Raw genomic sequence first — 15,255 nt, 5'->3', positions numbered from 1 at the left:
ACTCTATATAATAGACTCTAAGTTCATCTACCTCATTAGCACTGACCCAAATGTGTTCCTTTTTATGACTGAGTAATATTCCATTGGAAGGACTCATGCTGAAGCTGAAACGCCAATACTTTGGCCACCTCATGCGAAGAGTTGACTCAATGGAAAAGACCCTGATGCTGGGAGGGATTGGGGGCAGGAGGAGAAGGGGACAACAGAGGATGAGATGGCTGGATGGCATCACCGACTCGATGGACATGAGGTTTGGGTAAACTCCAGGAGTTGATGATGGACAGGGAGGCCTGGTGTGCTGTGATTCATGGGGTCGCACAGAGTTGGACATGACTGAGCGACTCAACTGAGCTGAATTGAATATTCCATTGTATATATGTACCACAGTTTCTTTATCCATTTATCTGTCAATGGACAACTAGGTTTCTTCCATGTCCTGCTGCTGCTGCTAAGTCACTTCAGTCATGCCTGACTCTGTGCAACCCCAGAGACGGCAGCCCAACAGGCTCCCCCGTCCCTGAGATTCTCCAGGCAAGAACACTGGAGTGGGTTGCCATTTCCTTCTCCAATGCATGAAAGTGAAAAGTGAAAGGGAAGTTACTCAGTCATGTCTGACTCCTAGCGACCCCATGGACTGCAGCCCACCAGGCTCCTCCATCCATAAGATTTTCCTAGCTATTGTAAATAGTGCTGCAATGAACATTGGGGGTACACATGTCTTTTTCAATTTTTGTTTCCTCAGGATATATGCCCAGTAGTAGGATTGTATCCCGATATTATTAATTCAATAAGCATCTAGGTAGTAGGCACTTTCATACCCTGGACAGTGACAATGATACTACAGTGAAACTATCTATGTTCAATTGTCTGGATCTCCCTGATGACCTCATCTTTCTCCAGCTCCTGGGAAGGTTAGCAGTTCGCAGCTCATATATGAGTCTGTCTTCAGGGAATTTCCCTCAGCACAAGGGGGATAGCTTACTCATAGTTAAGTCACTCCTTCCCTAAGGGGCAACTCAAAGACAGTGTTCAATAAGGGAAGCAGCTAAGAAGCTATCGACTTGAGCCAGCTCTGAAGAGTCATCCTGGCTCCATGGCTCTCTGCGGGATCAGCAGAGGGCTCTGTTATAACTTCTGGCTGGTTCAACATCTCTCTCTTCTTAGACTCACTCACCTCCGCAACAAAGCTTTAAGTGAGGAGGATCTCTGTTTCAGTGTCTGTTCCCATCTTAGGCTCATTTCCCAGGAAACAAAAGTAAATAAGGCTTAGAGTGACCCCCAGGGAGCTTAGAATACAGAGGAGGGAGTAGCATGCAGAGATGTCAATATTATCAACATGAAGGATGCCATAGTGAATAAGATATATCAAAGCTCAAGATTTGAGAGAGAAATACAACCTAAGATATTGTAGGAAAGGTGACACTGAAGGCCTCTGGGAAGCAGAACAGTTCTATAATCTGTGTTACTATTCTCCTGGCCAGGTTATGAGATGTGTGTATGCTAAGTCACTTCAGCTGGGTGACTCTTTGAGACCCTATGGATTGTAACTCAGATGATCATTATATGTACTACTGTGAGCAAGAATCCCTTAAAAGAAATGGTGTAGCCCTCATAGTCAATGAAAGAGTCTGAAATGCAGTTCTTGGGCGCAATCTCAAAAATGACAGAATGATCTGTTTGTTTCCAACGTAAACCCATTCAATATCACAGTAATCCAAGTCTGTGCCCCAACCAGGAATGCTGAAGAAGCTGAAGTTGAGCAGTTCTATGAAGACCTACAAGATCTTCTAGAACTAACAACCAAAAAAAGATGTCCTTTTCATCAAAGGGGACTGGAATGAAAAAATAGGAAGTCAAGAGATACCTGGAGTAACAGGCAAGTTTGGCCTTAGAGTACAAAATGAAACAGGTCAAAGGCTAACAGAGTTTTTCCAAAAGAATGTACTGGTCAGAGCAAACATCCTCTTCCAACAACACAAGATACAACTCTACACATTGACATCACCAGATGGTCAAGACTGAAATCAGATTGATTATATTCTTTGCAGTCAAAGAAGGAAAAGCTCTATACAGTCAGCAAAAACACATCCAGGAGCTGACTGTGGCTCAGATCATGAACTCCTTATTGCAAAATTCAGACTTAAATTGAAGAAAGTATGGAAAACCATTAGGCCATTCAGGTATGACCTAAATCAAATCCCTTACAATTATACAGTGGAAGTGACAAATAGATTTAAGGGATTAGATCTGATAGACAGTCCCTGAAGAACTTGGGACAGAGGATCATGACATTTTACAGAAGGCAGTCATCAAGACCATCCTTAAGAAAAAGAAGTGCAAAAAGGCAGAATGGTTGTTTGATAAGGCCTTACAAATAGCTGAGAAAAGAAGAGAAGCTAAAGATGAAGAGAAAAGGAAAGATATACCCATCTGAACACAGAGTTACCAAGAACAGAAAGGAGAGATAAGAAAGCCTTCCTCAGTGATCAATGCAAAGAAATAAAGGAATACAATAGAATGGGAAAGACTAAAGATGTCTTCAAGAAAATTAGAGATACCAAGGGAAATTTTCATGAAAAGATGGGCACAACGAAGGACAGAAATGGTATGGACCTAACATAAGCAAAGGATAAGAAGAGTTGGCAACAATACACAAAAGAACTATACAAAAAAGATCATCATGACCCAGATAACCATGATGGTGTGATCACTCACCTAGAGCCACATATCCTGGAATGCAAAGTCAAGTGGGCCTTAGGAAGCATCACTATGAACAAAGCTAGTGGAGGTTATGGGATTCCAGTTGAGCCATTTCAAATCTTAAAAGATGATGCTGTTATAGTGCTACACTCAAAATGCCAGCAAATTTGGAAAACTCAGCAGTGGCCACAGGACTGGAAAAGGTCAGGTTTCATCCAAACCCCAAAGAAAGTCAATGCCAAAGAATGTTCAAACTACTACACAATTGCACTCATCTCACACACTAGCATGGAGAAGGCAATGGCACCCCACTCCAGTACTCTTGCCTGGAAAATCCCATGGACAGAGGAGCCTGGAAGGCTGCAGTCCATGAGGTCGCACAGAGTTGGACACGACTGAAGTAACTTAGCAGCAGCAGCACACCCTAACAAAATAATGCTCAAAATTCTCCAAACCAGGCTTCAACAGTATGTGAAGATGGATTTAGAAAAGGCAGAGGAGCCAGAGATCAAATTGTCAACATCTGTTGGATCATCAAAAAAGCAAAAGAGTTCCAGAAAAAACATTTCCTTCTGCTTTATTGACTATGCCGATGCCTTTTACTATGTAGATCACAACAAACTGTGGAAATTCTTCAAGAGATGGGAATATCAGACCACCTGACCTGCTTCCTGAGAAATCTGTATGCAGGTCAAGAAGCAACAGTTAGAACTGGACATGCAACTACAGACTGGTTTCAAATAGGGAAAGGAGTACATCAAGGCAGTGTATTGTTACCCTGCTTATTTAACTTATATGCAGAGCACATCATGCAAAATGCCAGGATGGATGGAGCACAAACTGGAATCAAGATTTCCAGGAGAAATGTCAATAACCACAAATACACAGATGACACCACCCTTATGGCAGAAAGTAAAGAATAACTAAAAAGTCTCTTGATGAAAATGAAAGAGGAGAGCGAAAAAGTTGGCTTAAAGCTCAACATTCAGAAAACTAAGGTCATGGTAACTGGTCCCATCACTTCATGGCAAATAGATAAGTAAGCAGTGGAAACAATGTCAGATTTTCTTTTCTTGGGCTCCATAATCAGTGCAGATTGTGACACTAGCCCTGAAATTCAAAAACACTTACTCCTTGGAATAAAATCTATGACCAACCTAGACAACATATTAAATAGCAGAGACATTACTTTGCCAATGCAGGTCCCTCTAGTCAAAGCTATGGTTTTTCCACTAGTCATGTATGGATGTGAGAGTTGGACCATAAAGAAAGCTGAGCACCAAAGAATTGATGCTTTTCAACTGTGGTGGGGAGAAGTCTCTTGAGAGACCCTTGGACTGCAAGGAGATCCAACCATTCCATCTTAAAGGAAATCAGTCTTGAATATCCTTTGGAAGGACTGATGCTGAAGCTGAAACTCCAATGCTTTGGCTACCTCATGTGACAAACTGACTCAATGGAAAATACTCTGATGCTTGGAAAGATTGAAGGAAGTAGGATAAGGGCATGATAGAGGAAAAGATTGTTGGATGGCATCACCGACTCTATGGACGTGAGTTTGAGCAAATCCCGGGAGTGGTGAAGGACAGGTAAGCCTGGCATGCTGCAGTCCATTGGGTCGCAAAGAATCAGATATGGCTGAGTGACTGAACTAACTGAACTAGTGGATTGTAGCCTGCCAGGCTCCTTTGTCCATTAGATTCTCCAGTCAAGAATACTGGAATAGATTTCCATTCCCTCCTCTAGGGGGTTCTCCCAACCCAGGGATCAAATTAGTGTCTCTTACGTCTCCTGCATTGGCAGGCAGGTTCTTTACTACTAGCTCCACCTAGGATACCCAGGGTATGACAGTGCAAGCTAAAAAAAAATATTCAATGAATTGATGATGTTGGGGTAGTCTTAAAATTTATCATTTTATTATTTATTATGTAAGTCACATTATCAGTTTAAGGGAAAGTCTGACGATATGAGATGGTGGTTAGTCTTAAATAATAAAGAAAAGTGAAAGTGTTAGTTGCTTAGTTGTGTCAGACTCTTTGCCACCCCATTGACTGTAGCCCACCAGGCTGCTCAGTCCATGGGATTCTTCAAGCAAGAATACTGGAGTCGGTTGCCATTTCCTTCTCCAGGGATCTTCTTGACCCAGATATTGAACCTGATTGCAGGAAGATTCTTTACCATCTGAGCCACCAGGGAATCCCTAAATAATAAATAGGACTTCAGTAGACAGAAAGTGGTAAAAGCCCATTTCAGGCATTGAGTATAACATATTTAAAACCCCATTTTGAGGTATTTTCAGAGAGATACTGTAGTTTGGTATTACTCCATCGAGGAAATGAAACTGGTGTGGGAGGTAAGGGCTAGACTGGAAATACTGGCCTATCATGTCAATTCACACAGCGAGATGTTTTTTTTAAATTATTTCCATCACAAACTTTTAAAATATACATTAAATGAGTTATAGTGTTAGTTTAAGTAATTGTTTTCTGTAGTAACACAGAGTTCTCAAAATAAATTGGCTTAAGTGGGTTTGAAATGCTTCCTTCTCAGTAGCAGTTCAAGGTCAGTGGTACAGACTGGCAAAATGTCTGGCCTTTAGAGACACAGGTTCCTTCATATTTTTGCTCTGCTTTCCCCTAATTTATATACTGGAAGCTGGGACAATGCCATGTCTGTGATATAGCATAGGAAAGAGGGACTAGAGGAAGAACAAAAATTTTAAAAATGCTTTAAGTTTAAACCTGAAGTGGGCAGTCATTTCTGCTCACATGCTTTGTGATATTGAACCCAGGGACATGACATGTGTATTTGTGCGAGCTTGTGGATGACCATGGCCCTAACCTACTAAGGTAGACATAGAAGTGTTAAATTTTTTAAAATAATGGAGAAAGAGGACAAAGGACACCATTTAAAATTCAGTGGGTTCCATCCTGGCTGTCAATATTTTAAAACTTGTGGATTTCACGTCTTAAGTGAGATTTCTGGCCTCTATTGAAGAGCGTGTGTTAGTTTCTCAGTCATGTCTGACTACAATCCCATGGACTATAGTCCCCCAAGATCCTCTGTTCGTGGAATTTTCCAGGCAAGAATGCTGGAGTGGATTGCCATTCCCTTCTCCAGGGGATCTTCCTGACCCAGGGTTTGAACCTGGGTCCTCTGCATTACAGGCAGATTCTTTATTGTCTGAGCCACCAGAGAAGTCCTATTGAAAAATAGGCCAGTATTTTTGTTCAGCATAAGCCAGATAGTTCTGGTAGATGTCATCAACCTCAAGGTATACAGTTCTTGGTTTAACATGGGCATAAGTAAAGAAAAAAGTAGATAAGTAAAGCAAATCTTTATATAGTTAAAAGACAATGCATAAATCTTTTAAAACTACAACATAAAATTTGCTTATAAACCATACTATAACTGAAATTGTAATAAATAAAGAAATAATCTTTAATAAAATTTTGTGAAATAAAAAAGACTAGCTTACCAAGCAGTGTTTTAAAATGCATTTATGTATTAATTAATACACATTAAGACACATAAAGTAAAAAAGGAAGAGAAAATACATTTTTAAATCATGGAGCATTTATAGTAGTATTTTTAATCCCCCACCCCCCAATTATATATCTTTAGCAAAAATAAGCATTTGGAAATATACGTTAACTTAGAAATATAATTGCTCAGAATGTGAAGATACAGTTTAAATTTTACTAGACATGTTGTTAAAACATTTAAACCATCTGTGCCATTTACTCTAGCAAATAATTACAGCAGAGATTAAAAAAATCTGTGCATGACTTTCACACCTACTCTACATAACATAGGAGAGAGTTACAGGTACGGCTTGGCATTCCCCTTCACACAACTATGGTCCATAATCTGGTACCATGTTCACTTTAGTTTTGTACAAAGATATGGGCAAGAATCCCAACATAACTGACAGTTACAGGAATGCTGTCTTCAAGAGGAATTCTTACAGTACTTAAGAACATGATGCCACCCAAGCATCAGTTGTTTTGTAAAGTATGAACCCATGTGGGTTGATGCCGAAACCGTCCTGAATTTGATTAGGCTCCCTCAACATTGGACCAGTATCTTGTAACATCCTTGAACAAAGTTTTCATGTCCCTCAAGGAACAATTTGATGAAAAGTTGTCCACCTCACACAGGAATCTGAGGTCTATGCATCAACAGGTTTTAATAGCTCACTCTCAGCCCAGCAAGCCCAAATACAGTTGGCCAAATTTGAATCAGTTTTACAATAAACATCATTTCTTAGTGACCGTGCTTATGTCCTACGTTTAACTTAAACCATTAGGTTTCCAGAGAAACAATGCTAAGAGAGGTAATTCTGAGGTCATTCTTTCCACAGAAAAATAATTTAGACTTGCTGTTAACTCTTCTCTTCAAACACCCATTTAACTATATATGTGTAGCTGTAGTTTTGACAAGACTTGTGGTGTTAAAAATACTTTAGAAATGGAACCTAAGACAGTCTGAGCAACATGAATCTTGAATCATCTTATAATTCTGATGAGAAGAACGTTTTTTATTTTATTTTTTAAATTAATTAATTTATTTTAATTGGAGACTAATTACAATATTGTGTTGATTTTTGCCATACATTGACATGAATCAGCCATGGGTGTACATGTTCCCCCCTTCCCAAATCCCCCTGCCACCTCCCTCCTCGTCCCAACCCTCTGGGTTGTCCCAGTGCACTGACTTTGAGTGCCCTGTTTCATGCATCAAACTTGGACTGGTGATCTATTTCACATATGGTAACATACATGTTTCAATGCTATTCTCTCAAATCATCCCACCCTTGCCTTCTCCCACAGAGTCCAAAAGTCTGTTCTTTATATCTGTGTTTCTTTTGCTTTCTCACATATAGGGTCATCATTACCATCTTTCTAAATTCCATATATATGCATTAATATACTGTATTGGTGCTTTTATTTCAGACTTACTTCTTTCTGTAAAATAGGCCCGTTTCATCCAACTCATTAGAACTGATTCAAATGCATTCTTTTTAATAGCTGAGTAATATTCCATTGTATACATGAAGAATCTTGAAAATATTAGGACACATCAGTCAATATTTTGGATTTGTCTAAATAACCTCCTGTGTTCCTCATTACCTCATACTACTTGTGAAAAATCATCATCATAGACTTCTTTGTTTCACTGTGTTTGGTAGATAATAATCATGATGTTATTTAGGACTAAGATCAGAGTGCATTTGATTCTTTACTGTTAGCAGTAAAGCCAAACCATTTTATTCTCTACTTACTCTCCTTCTATCATAATTGAGTTGCCAGGGTATGTGCATGTATGTGTGGATGTACTTAGCAAATTAAAGTAATATTTAATCAAATAAAGAAGATTCAGGAGTTCTGAAGTTTAGTTTTAACTCTTCTCAGACTTAGAAGATGACTTCTGGCAAAATGGTATCCCTGTTTTAAGGTACTTTGGACTACATTGGGAAAAACTGATTCTCAGGCCAATTTTCTGAGATGAGTGTAAGAACACCGATGGAGTAAGGAAAACAACCTGGAACATCCTCTGTGTTGTTATATATAAATTTAACCTGAGTTAAATTAAATACTTTGTGTACTGGGAGGGTTAGAGAGGCAATTGTTGAGCGTTTTTGCAAGCCTGCACAAACATAGGCACACATGTTTTTACAATGTTCTGTCTTCTTTATTACTTTCTCTGGTTTGTATGGGCAGGTGCTTTATGCTGAGGTCAGTCTCTCCCTTGCAAGATTGCTGCAACAGCTTTTTAACAGAATCTAACATTTGGCAATGATTGCAGCTGGCTGTTTCATTTTAACTGCCTTTTGATATTCCAGGAGTCACTGCCCCCAGAAGAATCTGCTGCTAACATACTTACCACTTTCAGAACACAGCACTTGAATGAAGGGAATAAGGTACCCTGTGGTGCTTGTATATCTGTGAACTCCTTCTTAAAGTGAGTCTAATAAAGGGGAAGATACACAAAGAGGATGAAATTAGGTGAAGAAAAGAGACTAATGTTATAATAGTTTTCCTTCCCGCAGTGCACCCAACCATTGAGACTTGCTTTGCTTTCTCTGTCAGCTTAATTTGGAAGGGGAGTCTTGTTGATCACTTTACTTGACTTCTGAATCAGTTGGGTTAAGCTAACTGCTGGGAAAATATCAACCACAAAATCAAATGGATTTATTTAGTCCTTGTTTGCATCAACTCCCAACAGTGGTGAGAGAAGGCTCTGCTTCACACATTCATACAGGGACCCATTCTGGATGTCACTGTTCAGGAAGAAAGGCCCCAGAGAGGAAGAGAGACCATGGGCACAAGCACAGATGGTTTTTATGGGGGCTGATTCCCAGACCACATGCCTCTGTGGGTCTAAGTCACAGTTGCCGTGAATTGCAAGGTCTCTGGAAAGTGTGCTCTAGTTTGTGCCCAGAAGGAAAAGAAAATGTGTTTTGGCCAACATGGAAATCTCTGCTCCAAATTTTATGACATGCTTTACTGAATTTCTTCTTCAGTCAATGGTTACTCCTTCAGAGTGTTGACGGCTTCTTCTTTTGAAAACCTACTGTAAACATCAGTTATCTGGATGATACTTCTGTTCTTCACTACAGCTTTTAATTATAGTTTTTACAATTATTTATTTGTTTGGCTGCATCAGGTCTTAGGACATAGGATCTTCCTTCATAATGTGGGATCTTTCATTCCGACACATGGACTCTCTAGTTGTGGCACATGGCATCTGGAGAATGCAGGCTCAGCAGTCGTGGCGTGAGGGCTGAGTTGCTCTGCAGCATGTGGAAACCCAGTTCCTGACCAGAGACTGAACCTGCACTCCTTTCATTGCAAGGCAGTCCCCCAAACACTGGACCATCAGGGAAGTCCCCTAATTATTTTTGAAATTTTTTTCTGAATCACACATCATGTCTTTCTTCTCTCCCTCCTTGCTTCCTTCCTTTCTCTTTTTCTTCCCTTATTTTATTTTATTTTTTTAATCTCTTTCTTACACGTAGATGGTAATGTTTGTGAGTACTTAGTCATGTCCGATTCTTTGTGACCAAATGAACTGTAGCCCATCAGGCTCCTGTGTTCACTGGGTTCTCCAAGCAAGTATACCGGAGTGGGTTGCCATTTCCTCCTCCAGGGTATCTTCTTGACTTAGGGATTGAACTTGTGTCTCTTGTGTCTTTTTGCATTGGCAGGTAGATTCTTTACCACTGTGCCACCTGGGAAGCCTTACATGTAAAAGGCTTGCTCAAATATTTGATCATTTTTGTTTGTCAATTTGTGCTTAAGGATAAGCTACTAAAAGCCAGTTGGATTCTGTACATCTGCATGGACCATCAACTGGGAGACTGTAAGGGAACTCTGTCAGAAAACAAACATGCAGATGGCTAACAAACACATGAAAAGATGCTCAACATCACTCATTATCAGAGAAATGCAAATCAAAACCACTATGAGGTACCATTTCACACCAGTCAGAATGGCTGCAATCCAAGAGTCTACAAGTAATAAATGCTGGAGAGGGTGTGGAGAAAAGGGAACCCTCTTCCACTGTTGGTGGGAATGCAAACTAGTACAGCCACTATGGAGAACAGTGTGGAGATTCCTTAAAAAACTGGAAATAGAACTGCCTTATGATCCAGCAATCCCACTGCTGGGCATACACACTGAGGAAACCAGAAGGGAAAGAGACACGTGTACCCCAATGTTCATCGCAGCACTGTTTATAATAGCCAGGACATGGAAGCAACCTAGATGTCCATCAGCAGATGAATGGATAAGAAAGCAGTGGTACATATACACAATGGAGTATTACTCAGCCATTAAAAATAATACATTGACTCAGTTCTAATGAGGTGGATGAAACTGGAGCCTATTATACAGAGTGAAGTAAGCCAGAAAGAAAAACACCAATACAGTATACTAATGCATATATATGGAATTTAGAAAGATGGTAACAATAACCCTGTGTACGAGACAGCAAAAGAGACACTGATGTATAGAACAGTCTTATGGACTCTGTGGGAGAGGGAGAGGGTAGGAAGATTTGGGAGAATGGCATTGAAACATGTAGAATGTCATGTGTGAAACGAGTTGCCAGTCCAGGTTCGATGCACAATACTGGATGCTTGGGGCTAGTGCACTGGGACGTCCCAGAGGGATGGTATGGGAGGGAGGAGGGTTCAGGATGGGGAACACATGTATGCCTGTGGTGGATTCATTTTGATATTTGGCAAAACTAATACAATTTTGTAAAGTTTAAAAATAAAATGAAATTTTAAAAAAATTAAAAAAAAAAACAACCATGACTCTGTGTGTGTGTGTGTGTGTGCACAATGTTTGTATGCATGTGCATTAGTAAAGAGGGTTTTTCAGCTTTCTATTATCCTTGGAAAGAAATGGAGCCAATGGGGTAAGAATGGGGGTGTGATCATCCTGTATCTAGACATTTTGTAAACCTCCTCTTTGAAGTATGGCATCTTTCCAACTACTTTATCTGTAAGGGAAATTACTCTGGCCTTTTTAAGCTGAAGGAATTTAACACAGACATATTTTTGTTTAGAAAAATACATTGGGAAAATTGGAGAAATAGTTCCAGGTAAGGTTCTCAAAAATGATCCCTAGGAAAACACTCCAGAACTAGCCTGTGAAAGGATGCACAATATATGTTACTCTTAAGAAGGTTAGGAATCAGGAATTTATCACTGGTCCTGTTGACCACAAGACTACACTCTCTAACAGCACCCTGGGATCAAGAAAACAGAGCCCAGAGACTTTATTGCAATATCAAGAAGCAGGAATCAAGAGGGCACCTCACTGTTGATTCTAGAACCATCTTTACCTACTGGGCTAACATGGCATTTGCAGAGCCAGTGACTGGACATGGAAGCTAGGTAGCAGCCTTGGGAAATCACTAACTTCTTCTGCCTACGTGTGTCATCAGAGGTGAAGAAGCAGGACAGCTTTGGCCTTTACAATGAACCTCAGCTGCAAGGAAGTCTAGCAGAGGTATTTTCTAGCTTCTCAACTTCTGAAATGCAACATGGTATGTGTACTAACCAAACCCTCTCTAATCTGTGTAGCTTCCTAGTTAAACTTTTCTAGAACAGGCTGAGGAAGAGTTGTGAAGTTCTTAATTTTTTAAAATGGTATTTTAACAACTTAACAGTCACTTATTTTATTTTGGCCATGCTGCATGGCTAGCAGGATCTTAGTTCCCCACTGTGCTCCTGCAGTAGAATCACAGTGTCTTAACTACTGGGCCTCCAGGGAAGCCCCAGGATGTGAAGTTCTAGTTGCTCTTCTATCCAGGAGAATTTCACCAGTCTTCCTATTTCAACTTGCTGCCTCACCTGTAAATTTTGCAGTAAATGATTTTTGTGGTATTTTTCTAGAGTTCTCTACAGGAATAAATTGTTCTTATTGACCTCACCCTTATGGCACTTAGGATCCAGTTTCCCAGCCTCCTATCTCTTTCATGTGCTATCTTCCAAAAGTTATTGACCACACTTGCACTTGCCACTTGCTATTTATCTCTCGATAGTGTTGTCGTGGTAGAGAGAAAGAACTTTAATTACATTACCCTTATTTAGTGGGGCTTTAAAATAAAATAGAGATAAATGTGTTCAACAAAATAAGTTTAATCTAAAGTACAGTCAAATTTTTTTGCTATCTTTACTTTTTCTTAGGTGATTTATTTTTAGTCCACAGGTCATAAATATCATACACATGCCAATATCACCTAAATGTATATCTTCACCCCTGAGTTCACCACAGAATTTCCAATTCATATATGCCTCTGCTTACTCGGCATGCCCTGCTGAATATTTAACAGATATAATGAATATAACTGCATAAAAATAGAGTTCTTGATTATGTTCTATTCTTTCCTGTTTTATTTCCTAACATCTAAAAGATGTACAAACAGACAGTGAAGGGGGTTTGGATTCCAGCGCTTTTGATAAAACTTACTAATTATTACAATATGAATCTTCCTATTTCCCAATGGGAAAATATTCCTTGTGTTTCAGCTTGAGATATATATTTTAATGTTTAAAATTCCTCAAAGCCAATCTTTTCAAAAGACACACACCTTGAACATTTTGCTTTTGCATTTTTTACTCAAGGTAAAAGAAATATTCTTCATCTATAAAATAAGTCACAATTCTGTAGATAATTAACATCCTTTGGCCACCTCATGCGACAAGTTGACTCATTGGAAAAGACCCTGATGCTGGGAGGGATTGGGGGCAGGAAGAGAAGGAGACGACAGAGGATGAGATGGCTGGATGGCATCATGAACTCGATGGACGTGAGTCTGAGTGAACTCCGGGAGTTGGTGGTGGACAGGGAGGCCTGGCATGCTGCGATTCATGGTGTCGCAAAGAGTCAGACACGACTGAGAGACTGAACTGAACTGACAAATTATTATTTTGCATTTCATTTAAAATTTTATTTTATTTATTTTTTAAAGGTTCATTTCTCATTTATTTAACTGTTGAGTGTGTTCTGGTATATATATTTTTATGGAGTACAGTTGATTTACAGTGTTGTGTTGGTTTCATGTATACAGTAAAATGAAATCAGTTATGCATATACATATATCAACTCTTTTTCAGATTATTTTCCTATATAGATCATTAGAGTATTGAGGAAAGTTCCCTCTGCTATACAGTAAGTTCTAATTAGTTTTCTATTTTATATATAGTGGTGTGTATGTGTAAATCCCAATAAAAACAGTGGTTAGATGTCACATCGTAGGTGACAGTGCCTTAACCATATGCTTATTGTCAGGCCTCTTCCATCCTTGTCAAGGGGAGTGCCAACCTTCTCCTTTCATACAACACTAAATCTAATTTTAAAACAAGTTTGTTTTTTATCTTCTGTTCAATGTTACAGAATAATCCCTAGATTTATAGTGAGGACAATTGTTTTATTGCTCTTATTTATTTTGGTCCTGATATCCATGGGAATGAGACTTTGGGTTACAAGCCTCAAGTAAATATTGCATAATTATTTTTTATTACATAAAATCGTACCATCAATAAACAATATTCTCATTTTTAAAAAATGTGCTTGAAGTCAGAAATAATCTAAAAACTCTATATTTTATAGGTTAGGCAAGCTTGTAATTGGAGAAGGCAATGGCACCCCACTCCAGTACTTTTGCCTGGAAAATCCCATGGATGGAGGAGCCTGGCAGGCTGCAGTGCATGGGGTCGCTAGAGTCGGACACGACTGAGCAACTTCCCTTTCACTTTTAACTTTCATGCATTGGAGAGGGAAATGGCAGCCCACTCCAGTGTCCTTGCCTGGAGAATCCCAGGGACGGGGGAGCCTGGTGGCCTGCTGTCTATGGGATCGCACAGTCGGACACGACTGAAGCGACTTAGCAGCAGCAGCAGCAGCAAGCTTGTAATTAAGTTATAAATTTAATAATGTGAATACAATATAGTGGGTATATTAAGAAACATATTGTCATATTTTGGAAAGAATGTTTCCACTAAATGATAAAATTACCTTCATGGTAAGGATGCTGCATAAGTAAGTTTGGCTAGAATTTCTTCATGATGTTAAAAAACAACATAAGAAGTGCTAAAATATTACATGAAGAAAATCAAGTCAAATGAGTAGTTAAGATTTTAACATATTTAAAATTTTATCTGAAAATGATGGCAATCTGATTCAATGATATCTTTTTAATGGAGCCGCATTGTTTCCTCTAAAACTCTAATTAATTAAATTCTTCTGCAGACCTGCCTGGAGGGAGACAAAATTTTAAAACTATCGAAAGTAAAGACTGGCAAAACACCTACTGGTAAAATCTTGGATGATTCAACAGTATTTATAAGGCAAACAGATATAGATTGAAAATAATCTTCCAAGACTTGAGCACAAAGTGCACTTTGAGTCTACCTGGAAAAGGTAGGAGGATGCTGAACACTTTCTTCACTGTATAGTATCAGGAGTAAAAACACAGGGTGAGCACTCGCCTGTGTTTCTCACCTATGAAAATAATTTTAAATCCAGTCAAAGAATAAGACACACTTTAGATAACTAAGAGAAGAATCAGGTAAATTGCTGGTTTATTCTGGGAGCACAGTTCCTTGAGAAAAGGCAGGCATGTGCCATCAGGGAAATCTTTGATAGCAATGCATGCTGGAAAATTATAGTTTTCATTTACTATATATATACCCAGCGGACTGGGGTGTCATCCCATTGGCAATGAGGCTCAGTAGAGATGACTGTCAGAAGTTCCATTAGCACAGGATCTTTGTTTTCTTCACTGCTTCAACTCAGTGACTCAAACAGTACCTGGTACATAGTAGTTACTGGTTATATAGATATAGAGAATTGACAGGAAATGTTATTTTCAGCTTCATCCCACTGTATCTTAAAGTAAATCTAAAGGATATGGGACAAACCATGCAATAATTATCATCATTATTATAAGCATCATAACTAGCATAATTACCTAATATTCCTAGAGCTCATGCCTATGTTTTCCTCTAGGAGTTTTATGGTTTCTGGTCTTACATTT

At 39.2% G+C, this 15,255-nt stretch overlaps 1 pseudogene; it reads right to left on the bottom strand.

Annotated features, from left to right (window-relative positions):
* Positions 1 to 13,445: 13,445 nt before the first annotated feature.
* LOC112584835 lies at positions 13,446 to 13,561 on the bottom strand (annotated as a pseudogene).
* Between the last annotated feature and the right edge of the window lie 1,694 nt (positions 13,562 to 15,255).

Source organism: Bubalus bubalis, chromosome 4 (assembly GCF_019923935.1).
Source record: "Bubalus bubalis isolate 160015118507 breed Murrah chromosome 4, NDDB_SH_1, whole genome shotgun sequence".
Taxonomy (NCBI): domain Eukaryota; kingdom Metazoa; phylum Chordata; class Mammalia; order Artiodactyla; family Bovidae; genus Bubalus; species Bubalus bubalis.
The sequence above is the reverse complement of the archived record's forward strand: the minus strand, read 5'-3'. Positions and strand labels throughout refer to the sequence as shown.